Genomic DNA, 14,014 nt, shown 5'->3' with positions numbered 1-14,014 from the left:
AAGCTGTATTTATAACAGTTTTTCCTCAACACAAGTAACATATCTTACAAATGTGTTTTTAAAATTATATTTTTAGGTGACACTGGTTAATAACATTATATATGGAAACTAGAGGCCTGGTGCACGAAATTCGTGCACGGGGGGGGGGTCCCTCAGCCCAGCCTGCACCCTCTCCAATCTGGGACCCCTCAAGGGATGTCCGACTGCCCGTTAGGATCGGGCCTAAACGGGCAATCAGACATCCCTCTCACAATCCAGGACTGCTGGCTCCCAACTGCTCGCCTGCCTGCCTTCCTGATTGCCCCTAACTGCTTCTGCCTGCCAGCCTGATCACCCCCTAACCACTCCCATGCCAGCCTGATTGATTCCTAACTGCACCCCTGCCAGCCTGGCAATCCCTAACTGCCCTCCCCTGCAGGCCTGGTCACCCCTAACTACCCTCCCCTGCAGTCCTGGTCCCCCTAACTGCTCTCCCCTGCAGGCCTGGGTCCCCCCCAACTTCCCTTCCCTGCAGGCCATCTTGTGGCAGCCATCTTGTGTCCACATGGGGGGCAGCCATCTTGTGTGTTCGAGTGATGGTCAATTTGCATATTACTCTTTTATTAGATAGGATAGAGGCCTGGTGCACGGGTGGGGGCTGGCTGGTTTGCCCTGAAGGGTGTCCCAGATCAGGGTGGGGGTTCCCTTGGGGTGTGGGGCAGCCTGGGTGAGGAACCTGTGGTGGTTTGCAGGCCAGCCATGACCCCAGTGACCCAAGTGGAGGCCCTGGTATCTGGGATTTATTTGTCTTCTATAATTGAAACTTTGTAGCCTTGAGTGGAGGCCAGGGCCATCCAGGGTGGGTGGGAAGCTTGGCTTCCTCCATTGCTGGGGAAACCCAAGCCTCCTGCTCGCTCCATGGCTGCAGCCATCTTGGTTGAGTTAATTTTCATACTCGCTCCTGATTGGCTGGTGGGCATGGCTTGTGGGCATAGCAGAGGTACGGTAAATTTGCATGTTTCTCTTTTATTAGTGTAGATAAGTTTTAAGCTCTTAATTATGAAAATTATGAGATTTTTATTTCACACTTAACAAATTTGTTTCAGCATCTTCCTGAAAAAGTTCCCTATGTACTTCAGAGCCCTTTTGTCTCAGAGGCTAAACAAAAACCAACTGTTTCATTCATATATATTTTTATCTGAAAGAATACTTAAATTATTGTTATTCCCTTTTAGGCACATTATTACTAGAAACATATAATGAGGCACAAACATCATGCTAATTTGAAATAACAACATCATAGTTTTCTGATTTCAACCTACATCACTTATCTTAAAAAAAAACTTAATGTAAATGCAATCCTATAAACTTACTGTTTAGTGTAGAAATTCTTCTTTTGTGAGAAAGACTATCTTTTATGCTCTTGCCTTTTTTTTTTTTTTACCATCAGCTTGTTTTTAAAACATGTTTAGTCTTCATTGTAAAGTACAATCTGCCATTGCTTTCATAGAGATGGTTAAATAAACACTAGGCATATTTTTGCTCTTTTATTACACAGAAGTTGTCAAATTTCTTCTTTATAGGTCCAGATAGTAAATACTTTTTAGGCTTTGCAGGCCATAGAGTCTATCAAAATCACTCAACTATGCTATTATGGTGCAAAAACAGCCAGTAAAATACAGAAACGATGTGGCTATGTTCCAATAAAACTTTATTTCCAAAAGCAGGTAGCAGGCAGAATTTGGCCAATGGCATCATTTGCTGATCCTAGACCTACCTAATAAAAGAGTAATACACAAACTGACTGCACCTTCGCTACACCCAAGCCACGCCCACCAGCCAATCAGGGTATGCAAATTAACCCAACCAAGATGGCAGTTAATTTGCATATCAAGACAGTGTAGAAAGAAGCTGAGCGCCGAAGAAGGGAGTGAAGCTGTGGAGAGGCAAGCAGGCGGGGCGGGGAGAAGGGAGGCAAGTAGGCGGGGCTGGGGGAGAAGGAAGGGAAGCAGGCGGGGCAGGGGAGAGCACAGCAGGAAGCCCTATTGCAGGAATCTTCCTGCAACGCGCTACTAGTTATATTATAAAGGTTGAAGTATCTGAATGTTCGTACTGCAAAATGTCCTTAAAGTTAGAATTATTGTTGTTGTTAGGTTTTACTACTTTTCCACACTGCTACTTTTTGTTTATTACCAAAAGTTACATTTTAAATGGAAAAGGTGGTCTAATAAATATGGGTGCTTTACAAGTGAATCCTTATACATTTCCACTTATAATTACACTATAAGTGCACTGGTGGGGTCCCTTGGCCTGGCCTGTGGGATCAGGTCAAAACCGGCTCTCCAACATCCCCGGGTGGGGGAGAGGGGGGAGTCCCAGATTGCAAGAGGGCACAGGCCAGGCCAAGGGACCCCACTAGTGCACGATCGGGGCCGGGGAGGGACGTGGGAGGTTGGCCAGCCAGGAAGGGACCATGGGAAGGCTCCAGGGCATGTCTGGCCAGTCTCACTCAGTCCCAATCGGCCAGACCCTAGCAGCAAGCTAACCTACTGGTCGGAGCATCTGCCCCCTGGTGGTTAGTGCACGTCATAGCAAGCAGTTGAGCAGCCTTAGCATATCATTTGCATATTACACTTTGATTGGTTGACAGCCAACCAGACACTTAGCATATTAGGCTTTTATTATATAGGACTAGAGGCCTGGTGCACGAAATTTGGGCACTCAGGGAAGTTCCTCTGCCCGGCCTATGCCTCTCGCAGTCTGGAAACCATCCTGTGTTGAGCATCTGCCCCCTGGTCTTCAGTGCATGTCATAGCGACCGATCGTTCCGCCGTTCAGTCAATTTGTATATTAGCCTTTTATCATATAGGATAATATTCTATCATTCTCTTTTGGATTTCTATTGTAGTCCATTATTTGTGATCAATAAACCCCAAAATAAAAACAAAAAGAAAAAGAGGATACACAGGAAAACTTTTAAGGAGATGGAACTATCCCATATGGCATTAGAGTGGTGGGTATGATGCTATGCATGTATTAAAATCCACAGAACTTCACAACATAAAGAGTAAACTTAGCCGAAACCGGTTTGGCTCAGTGGATAGAGCGTCAGCCTATGGACTGAAAGGTCCCAGGTTTGATCCCGGTCAAGGGCATGTACCTTGGTTGCGGACACATCCCCAGTAGGGGGTGTGCAGGAGGCAGCTGATCGATGTTTCTAACTCTCTATCTCTCTCCCTTCCTCTCTGTAAAGAAATCAATAAAATATATTTTTTTAAAAAAAGAGTAAACTTAAATGTATGCAAATTATAAAAATCAACCAGAGGTTAGAAATACAGAACTGCATAGCCACCCTGAAGGAGGTATGAAACTAGTGCTGACCTAAGCAATTTTGGAAAAGGGTGTTTTGACTGTTAACTATTAAGAGGAAAAAAGGAACTCTACATAAACACTGTATTCTAGTTGGCAAAGTAATTCCTCACAGGCTATGGGTTAATAATTCTGAAACTGCTATGCATACATACTGAAGAGAATAAGTAAAATGGATGGTGCTTGGTGCCAACTAGGATTCTCCCAGTCCAAGAGAGAAGTTACAGATAAGCTAGAAGGAAGGTTAGAATGAATTAGTCATGCACCTCTGAATGACGGGATACATTCTGAGAAATGTATTGTTAGGCAATTATCTTTGTAGGAACACCATCGATTGCACTTACACAATCTTAGATGGCAAAGCCTACTATATACCTAGCTTTATGGTATAGCTTATTGCTCCTAGGCTACAGGCCTGTATGGCATGTCACTGTATAAAACAACATGAGATTAAATCAAGCACAAGAGAAAAAGATACAATCAAGAGATGACATAAACACTAGATATACACTGAGTGGCCAGATTATTATGATCTCTGAACACATAATAAGCTGGCCACTCAGTGTATTTGTATCTCAAAATGGGTACCAAAAGTCTTCTAGACTTTTGCTGGAGATCAACCACCTATTTGCCCTGAGCTTTCTATCAGCCAGTGCAAAGGGGAAAACTGATCAGGTGCATGATTTATAGTATCTTTGATATCAAACAAATGAGGTACTCAAGAGAAGTACACTGAGTGGCCAGATTATTATGCATTTAGAGATCATAATAATCTGGCCACTCAGTGTATGTTATACTGCTGGCATAACACAACAAACATACTGTTTTACAGTATACTTTTTTGTAAGTAGAAAGAGTACACTCTAAAATAACAATAAAAAGTATAGTTTAGTAAATACATAAGCCAGTAGCATAACAACTTATTATCAAATAGTATGTACTATACATAATTGTATGTGCTATACTTTTATATGACTGACCACAGCAGGTCTGTTTACATCAACATCACCACAAACACTGAGTAATGCATTGTGCTAGGACATTAGGGCAGCTACAATGTTGCTAAGTGATAGGAATTTTTCAGCTCCATTATAATCCTACTAGAGGTCCAGTGCACGAAATTCATGCTCTGGGAGTGTGTGGGGGGGCCCCCTCAGCCTGGCCTGCACCCTCTCCCAGTACGGGAGCCCTCAGGGGATGTCCGTCAGTTGGACATCCATAGCACTGCCACCGCTACACTCGCCAGCCCTGAGCCCGGCTTCTGACTGAGTGGTGCTCCCTCTGTGGGAGTGCACTGACCACCAGGGGCAACTCCTGCGTTGAGTGTCTGCTCCCTGATGGTCACTGTGCGTCATAGCGTCCGGTCATTCTGTTGTTTGGTTGATTTGCATATTAGCCTTTTATTACATAGGATGGGGCCACCATAGTCTACGCAATCTGCAGCTGACTAAAACATCATTACGCAGAGCATGATTGCATGTGGTACCAGATTAGAGAGACATCTCTACTGGTAACAGCTAGCACTCAATTACAAGGCACTTTAAAGAGATTGTAAATCCTTCAGACTGTTACAGAATAGATAATTTCACTGATGTCACTTGAAAATAAAAAGTTGATAAAATGTTAGATGATTAACAGGTATGTTGAAATTATATTTTAAAGAATTTTGATAAAAGGGTATTTTAAAGATTTTTTTTACATTGTAAACAAAGCTTATTTTGAAAAAGCTCCAATTTTTTGAATATTTTCTAACAATTAAGTTAAATTTGTTTTTAATCTTTTTAACAGACTAACAATTGAATTTCAAGAATGTAAAGTAATTTATGTAACACTAGAGGCCCAGTGCACAAAATTTGTGCACAGGGTGGGGGGTGTCCCCTCTGAGGGCACAATTTGCATATTAGCCTTTTATTATATAGGATATGCATCAATAGTGTCTACTCATGAGCAATAATTTCAAATTGAGAACACTTTTAAAATAAACTTCTGAGTGCATCAGTATAAATGGTAAAGAATAAACATTTTATACTTCCTTTTCTGTGTTGAAAACCCTTAAAATAGATTTAGTCATGCTATCAGCTTAAAATCCAAGAAGCCAATAAGGGGGGAAATATACACCAAATCTTAGGGTAAGAAAAAAACAACAAGCAGGCTTATTCATCCGGATGTTTCCCTAAGTCAGAGTCTAATAAAAATTAAGCATATATTACCTGGCCTACTAAATAATATGTGAACTCCAATTTTTCTCCGTTCAGAAAGATTTATCAAAACAAGAAATCAGCTGATCATGAGTAAAATCTCTAGAAAATACTTCACTGGAAAGGGGAAATAATTATTAATTTTATTCTCCAAATCCTATTAAATTTTGGGTGTCACATCATCAGACAAAAACATATAACTATTAGTTTGATTAATTTCTTCTCTCTGGCCTCAGTTTCCTACTCTGTAAACTAAAAGGATTTAGATGAATTTTTAAAATGCAAGCTGTTTGCATTTTATATTTTATGGAAAAATAATATATTTTGATAATTTTATATTTTAAATATTCTGTCAAGGTAATTCACTTATAAAAAGTGAACAATTACAGCTGATTCCCCCACCCCCATGTTTTTTTCTCCCACTTTATTACTCAATACTACTTACAACACTGCCCAAATATTTTGGAGTTTGGGAATGGTTATCTAAAATATTTATAATTTAGTAGTCATTATCAGACTCAACTTTAAGCTACACTGGGAATTTGGACAGGTTAAGACAGTTGAACAGGTTTTTCTTTTCTTTATTATTTTTAAGCTTCTCCCGAGGATATGTTTATTGATGAGAGAGACAATAGAAAGAGAACAACATATTCCAATTTGGTTCTTAATTAGAACTGACCACCATATGTGACCAATTTCAATGGCGCTCAGTAAAAGCTAAGTAAATGTACTTAGCCATTATCTTTAAAATCATAGGGTTTCTCAAATTCCAGAACTATGTCATGCAACTTTTTCTTAATAGGTAGATTATAATTACAAAAATGTTATGAACTGATTTTTTGGTTTGATCACATAGATAAAATGTTTTCAAAATTCTGTGTTGATAATTTAAGGTACATGCAAGAAAGAAGCATGGGCAGACAGAATGAAAAGAAACAAATTTAATTTCCGCCCAGTGTGGCTCAGTGGTTGAGTGTCAACCCATGAACCAGGTCAAGGTTCGATTCCTTATTAGGGCACATGCCTGGGTTGTGGGCTCAATCCCTAATAGGGGGTGTGCAGGAGGCAGCCTATCAATGATTCTCTCTCATCACTGATGTTTCTATCTCTCTCCCTCTCCTTCCTCTCTGAAATCAATAAAAACATATTTTTAAAAAAGAATTTCATTTCCAAAATCAATGCCACCCCAATAAATTCAATAAAATATTAAAAAACAAACAACAATTTCAGTTCCATACCAAACTTATCCTGGAAAAATTGCCACATTAACTAAAAATAGTTTTTCTGAATGCTTTAATAATACAGGCTTTATGGATCTATAATTAACATGTAAAATGAAAAGTTGCCTATATTTAAAAATAAAAATAAATCAATACTATTCTCTTGAAATCAATTTACTCTCTGGTTGTCATAATTTAATGTTTAACTTAATTTTGTGTTTCTTCTATTTTCTGTAGTGGTAGCATTACTTCTAATATATCTGTGTAGCTCTCTCACAAATATTTCAAGGAGGATTCTAGGCACCTTATAGATAGAATTCACTATAAGTAGAAAATCTGTCTAAAAGGTCCAACATCTTAATAGTCTTAAAAGTCCTAAATAAAATGAAATACAATAGAATGCTACTTAACTTAAATGACAAAAGTTCAAAAATATCTGAACAAAGCTCATTATCTTCAATAAAATTGGGGTCCAATATAAAGACAATGGGTATCCTTCTAGTCTTCCAGCTGCCAAAAAATACACAAGTTTATGCAAATTGCTTTAACGTCTGTGTGATTCAATTTCTTCATATGAAAATAATATCTGCATAGTCTGGCTTATGGCTATAATCAAGTAAGTTTGTGAACTAGATTTATAATAATATATATAAAATCTCATTTAAATAAAGTTGCTTAATTTAATCAGAACAGACTACCAGATGTGACCAATCTGAATGTAAATGGCCAAATCATTAGTACCAATTTTCTGCAAGTTTAAAGCTAAAGAAAGTATTAAAATTAATGAAATGTTTTAGAGCCTTTCATTACAATTAGTTAAAAATTCACAAGTGTTACCAAAGACTGAAGTAGCTATTGCCAAAGCAGTACCTCTAAAATAAGACCAAGTCATATTAGCCTCACATTCTACTGTGGAATGGACATACTGGTTCTATTAATTCAACAAAGGAAACTGTGCAAATTATGATCTATAAGTAAAACTCCTTAAAATATGTAACAACTCCCTTCTCATTCTGCCTTACAAATGGTCATCAAATATTATTTTATATCAGCAACTGAACATACCACATGTGAACCAGAAATCTGAAAACTGCAACTCTAATACTAACAATTTTTATAGGTACTATTTCTTCTCATAATAATTTCTATAAGTTATTGGTTCTACCAATAAGATAATATTAAAAGCTGACTATAAACTGCTTAGACCCACCAAATGCATGACTGATTATGCTTATCAAATTACTCAGAAGAAATGATAGCCATGTGATGGGGGAAAACTAATGTGGCTTCTTATAAAAATTAAAAAGTTGCTCTTAACATGAATTTAAGTCAATTACATATTAAAATACATTTTTATCTCAAAATTAATTATTTTTACAGTTTTCCTAAGAGACTATTAAAATAAAGTTTAAGTAAAAAGCAGAAAAGAATAATTATAGCTATCATTTGAAGCAGACAACATAATAGTCAGTGAGCACTAACTAAATGGACATTTTCCCAATCCCTCAAAGTTTAGTTTTTGTGAAAGACAAAAGGACAACTGGTACATGTTACATGATGGACATGGGAATGGCCAGAGATGCTCTGCAAAGCACTGGCACATGACTGTCCTGTCTAAGGCACTAACACAGAGACGAGACAATAGACATAGCTATAGAGGATACAAATAGGCTAAAGAATTTACATCATTTTTATCACAGGATGCTTATCAAAATCAGCTTGTTTTTTTTTAAATATTGCTTCCCCTTCATTGCCCCTACTTTAATTAACTGGTCAAGGATGCTTTTTAAAATGCTCTCAATGATTCTAATGTATAACTTCCAAGGTTCAGCCTATACAGGGAAGTTCAATTCCAAAAATGTTTTCACCTCAGCATTAAGTAGTGAGCAAAAAGAAACACTGTAAATTTATAAATTGATGTCTTATGTATGCTAATATGCCCTTTCCTTGCCTTTTCTTCACTCTACCTGAGAAATAATGCTAGGCCTTAAATATTAATATTTAAAGTGGTTTTTAAGCACAAGATCTCTATTGTTGAAATGCATACATTATAAGTTCAGAAGTGGAAAATATTAAAAAGTAGGTGCAAATATTACAGTAAAACTTCTTCGTAAGAAATTTCTAATAAAAAGTTCCTCTAATGTTCAATACTTAGGTTTTAAAATATGCCCATGCTCAACATTTCTTCCTAGAAATGTAGTAATAACTATTATTTGCCAAGTATTGGGCACTGTGTACTAAACTCTTTACCTTCTTTCTTTTACTGTTCACAATAATTCTATAAGGTAGATATTACTATCCCTTTTAAAATATATATATTTTTACTGATTTCAGAGAGGAAGGAAGAGGGAGACAGAAACATCAATGATGAGAGAGAATCATTGATTAGCTGCCTTCTGCATAACCCCTACTGGGTATGGAGCCCACAAACCGGGCATGTGCCCTTACCAGAATCGAATCCAGGACCCTTCAGTCTGCAGTCCGATGCTCTATCCACTGAGCCAAACCAGCTAGGGTTCTATCCCTTTTTTAAAGATGAGAAAACAAACTTTGAGAATAAGAAAATTATACAAGGTTAAGAAATAGTAAGTTAGAATTAACAGCGCCAAAATTTGAGCTCATGTCCATGTGACCTGAATCCAGTCTTAGCCATATATTTTGCTCTCTCTCATATACTGGTATGCTAGATATTTCACATATATCACACATACCATATGTACATATAATATTTATCATGTCAATTATGGCTTTATGAAAAATGAAGTCATTTCAAGAAATTCCAGCTAAGTACTTCCGCTTAAATGTCTCACTACTCTGCTATCAAAAGGAAAAAACACAGCAAAGGGGAGACACGTACAGACATTAATCAGCTAGAAATTCAAAGTTCAGAAAGAACCTGATCAGGATGTAGAGTGACCACAATATCCTTTCAAGACAGCTTTAAAACCTAAGCAGAGAAAAAACAGGCATTGTGTCACAAGGCAAACATTGTTTTGATACATTGTTTTGTTTAGTTTTAAGGCTGGCAGATTACATTGTCAATCAAGGTTTTTGTATCTATCCAAGTCATAGAAATAAAGTCAGTGTATCTTATTTATACACAATTCTTTCAGAAGGGGGCTTCAAAGTTCCTTCAGAAGTCCACTTTCTATATCTTTATTACCAGCACCTTCATTCAATCCTCAATTATTTCTCCCCTAATTGGTCTCCCTTCTTCTATTCCTTCCTATAAGAACTATGTAACAGACAATTTAGTCTAGGTACCAAGCCATTTTGACATCTAGGAGTCAGAAAGATTAGATGCAACAAGCAAAAGGAAATAGAGAAGGAGCCAGTGAGGGAGATGAAAACCAAAGACAATGTGGTAAACATCTTGAAAGTTTATGGGGGAAAGTGGTTCAAAGAATATTGAAACTGTTTCAAATGCTGTTGATAAAAATAAGAATTTTTGAATCCAACATTACAGAAGCCACTTGTTAATCTTAAGAGTAATTTTTTGTGTGTGTGGAATGTAGAAATAAACACACTTACTGGATTGGGTTGACAAAAGAATAGGAATAGAAAAACTAGAGACAAAATATAAAGATCTTTTTCAAGGAGTTTTGCCTTTATAATAGGAGGAAAATGGGGAACAGCTGAAGGAAAATGTGGGGGTGAGGGGGTGAAGGAAGCCTTTCAAGATCAGAGAACTTATAGCATAAAGGAGAAAGCTGATGACACAAGATAGAGGGTGAAGAATTACTTTGAGCAGATGTGGATGAAATTTATGAGAGAGAATGGTCTTAGGCAAAAGGACATATCAATGGAAACAGAGAGACAGTAAATGAGTATAGACTTAAGTAGGTAGATATATCTAGAACTTTCATAAGTATGGAAGTACTCATCTGGTTGTTCCTATTTTCTTATTAAAATAATAAGAAATGAGGTCATTAGCTGAAAGTAGGAGAGAACAGAGGAAATAGTGCCAACTAGCAATAAGGGCCCACTTGAGATCAATGTTCATTGCTGTACTCTTTTCCAGCTCATGTAGCTTAAGGAAAGCAGTGTTAAGCAGAGGTGGATTTAACCAAAGCTTGCAGTAAAATTAAGCATGAGATAGGCAGTGCTATTAAGGGTAGAGACAAAGTAGTGATTATGATGATGGGTAAGAAAAATAGTAAGGGCATATCTTACCATTTGCTTGCCACAATGGCTTTCTTTTGTGATTCTCAAACACATCAAGTCAGTTTTCAACTTAAGAGTCTTTACAGTTGCTGCTCCTTTTCAAAGATGTTCCCCCGAATCACAAATGCTAGGCAGTTTCTTGACATTAACTTTTCTGCTTAACTATCTGTCTTCAGAGAGGTCTTCCCTGAAAACTATTTGAATTTTGTCCTCATTTGTTTATCTGTCTCCCCTGACTTAGAATGTAAGCCCTGAGAAAGAGGAACCATGTCTATTCTGCTTATCACTATTAATTTCAGTACCTAAAATAGTATCACATAATATATACTCTTTGTTGAATAAATGAACCACATAAAATATACTAAATCCCTTATTAACTTTAATTTTATAAAAACATCATTTTCCTTAAAAGGACCGCACCAGAAGCATCTTGTATGATTAGAAGAACAAGATCAATAATCAAGTTTATTTTTACTTTAGAAGGTTAATTTTTTAAAAAAATATTTTTATTGATTTTTTACAGAGAGGAAGAGGGATAGAGTTAGAAACTTCAATGAAAGAGAAACATCAATCAGCTGCCTCCTGCACACCCCCTACTGGGGATGTGCCCGCAACCAAGGTACATGCCCTTGGACAGGTATCGAACCTGGGACCCTTCAGTCCACAGGCCGATGCTCTATCCACTGAGCCAAACCGGTTAGGGCTAGAAGGTTAATTTTTATTAAAAGATGGCCTTTGCAAATATTTTCCCCAAAAATACATACTTTTAAAATATAATGTGCATTTACTCCCCTTGATGTTTTAATGCAGGACCAGTCCTTTTGAGTTTAAGATTACTAAGATTACTGGGTTTTTACATGATCTTTTTATATAAATCACATCAATGATGTATCTTTTAAGATTTCTAGTATTGATATGGTTTAAGTTGAACAAGATCTTAAAAGGAAGGGGTTTAAGTAACACAAACTTTCTGAATTTTTACAAATGTTTTATTTTTAAATAATTGTCTCAGTATAGCAGACACTCCTAGATGACTCCCTAATAGTCCTTCCTTGTGACCACCACAGTTGTCCAGATGTTCAACCTTTCCCACATGAATTAAGGGGAAATGCTGATCCAAGCCAAAATGATAACGCTGACACACACACACACACACACACACACACACACACACACACACACAAACACACACCCCTCTCTTGTCAGTAACTGGTTTATGAAATGGCATTTGAACCAATTCTGGTTAGTGAGACATGAGAGGAAAACTGGTGATAAGGATTTAGAAAAAGGGGGGAAGAGGGGGAGAAGTCCCTCTTTCCCTCTGCATAGCCATCTTGTAACCAGGATGAGAGCTAGAATTTGGCTCTGTACTAATCACTTAGCTGCTGCATTAACCAACACAAAAACTGCCATTCCTCCAGATATGTGAAAAAATAAATATTCTTTACTGTTTAGTCAGTTGAACTAAAAGTTCCCTAAACCTTTAGGCTTATCCAAAACTAAACCTTTAGTAATTTTTAAAGCACTTTATGTAAAGCCATTCCAAAGCTTTTATTAAAAGTTCTTTCTACACTCATATTTCATTATTTTAGGTCATATTTAAACTAAAAATCATGTTAACACTGTGTGAAAACAATAGATTCGTGGGCATATAACTAACCTGATAGGGGAAAGGTAAAAGAAAGAGTAAACTAGAATTATTCACTAGCTATAAGTGCTCAGAATACTCTGGACTACAGGATTTGATAGCAATAGTTTGAAAGAATATGTCATTTAAATGGAGGTTTGTTAAAAACATTAGTCACAAACACACTTCTGTATATATAATAGATTCTGTCTAAAACAAATATATATTTGTCTACAGTGGGCAAAGGGGCAGCTAATAAGTCCTATAAAAACTTAGGACATATGGTTCTAGGAAAAAAAATTAAAATGAGAGTAAACCTAGAGTCAAACAAGTATGAGTCTATTTAATTTAAACTCCAGTCAAGTGGCAAAGAGAATATAAGAAACTATAACCCAGTATGTATTGTTTTACTGCTAGTGAGTTGAGAATATTGACAAAATTCCACAGTTCACAATGTTCACACAATACAGAAAAAATGTACCATTTGCTTTATTTGTGTAACAGCCAAATTCCACTTTATTATGTGCATATTACGGATAACTACAACACTTTGCTACTTATAAGGGATAGTTGTATATACTTGTAAGAAATATTAACTAGACAAATTATTTCAAAGAGAAATTCACCAGAGATTTTGAAATAATTATTCAGAATTAAAACAGCCTAAGATCCTTGATGCTAATATACTTTTAAAATTCCTTCCAAAAATACTTAATGAGCTCTACTGTATACCAGGTAGTAAATAAAGGTGAATCAATGAAAAATGCCCATAAGAAACACACAGCTGGCCCTAGCCGGTTTGGCTCAGTAGATAGAGTGTTGGCCCGTGTACTGAAAGGTCCTGGGTTCAATTCCGGTCAAGGGCACATGCCTTGGTTGCAAGCTGGATCCCCAGCCCTGGTTGGGGTGTATGCAGGAGGAAACCAATTGATGTGTCTCTCACATACTGATGTTTCTCTCTCCGTGTCTCTTCCCCTCTCTTCCACTCTATCTAAAATTCAATGGGAAAATATCCTCAGGTGAGGATTAAAAACAACAACAACAAAAACAAAAAGAAACACATAGCTGAAAAATTTATTTCTGAAATAAAAACTCTATGTGTACATATCCTGGAGTCAGAAATCATGTTTCCTAATTATTCTCCATAGTTATAAAACACTAAATAACACAAAGTTACAAATGGCAATATTATTCACATCTTTAATAGTAATATTAAATCACTAAAAATGTATTAAACATAATTTATGTTTACCTAAAACACATGTACTAAATTGAATGTGTTGTTAGACTGATAAGAGTAGTTCTTAACTTGGCTTCTACAAATCCTCAGTCTATTGACTGAATGCAGAGGGTGCATGAATTTGAATAGGAAAATAATCACATCTTTATTTTATTATTCTCTAATTGAAATTTAGTATTTCTTTAACTAAAATGGAAATAAGATGTACTAGTGGTAT

General features: G+C 36.8%; 1 protein-coding gene across 5 annotated transcripts in view; it reads right to left on the bottom strand.

Annotated features, from left to right (window-relative positions):
• CNOT2 (CCR4-NOT transcription complex subunit 2) overlaps window positions 1–14,014 on the bottom strand; it is a 125,319-nt gene that overhangs the window by 92,533 nt on the left and 18,772 nt on the right. For 2 of the 5 annotated variants that reach the window (XM_079774216.1, XM_079774217.1), the window contains exon 2: window positions 9,215–9,290. The exons of the other annotated variants lie outside the window; for them this stretch is intronic. The gene's annotated coding sequence lies outside the window, so the exon portion shown is untranslated. The remainder of the gene's footprint in view (window positions 1–9,214; window positions 9,291–14,014) is intronic. 5 annotated transcript variants of the gene reach the window in all.

Source organism: Cnephaeus nilssonii, assembly GCF_951640355.1.
Source record: "Cnephaeus nilssonii genome assembly, chromosome: 6".
In the NCBI taxonomy this organism is placed as follows: Eukaryota; Metazoa; Chordata; class Mammalia; order Chiroptera; family Vespertilionidae; genus Cnephaeus; species Cnephaeus nilssonii.
This window is presented reverse-complemented; position numbering and strand designations above follow the sequence as displayed.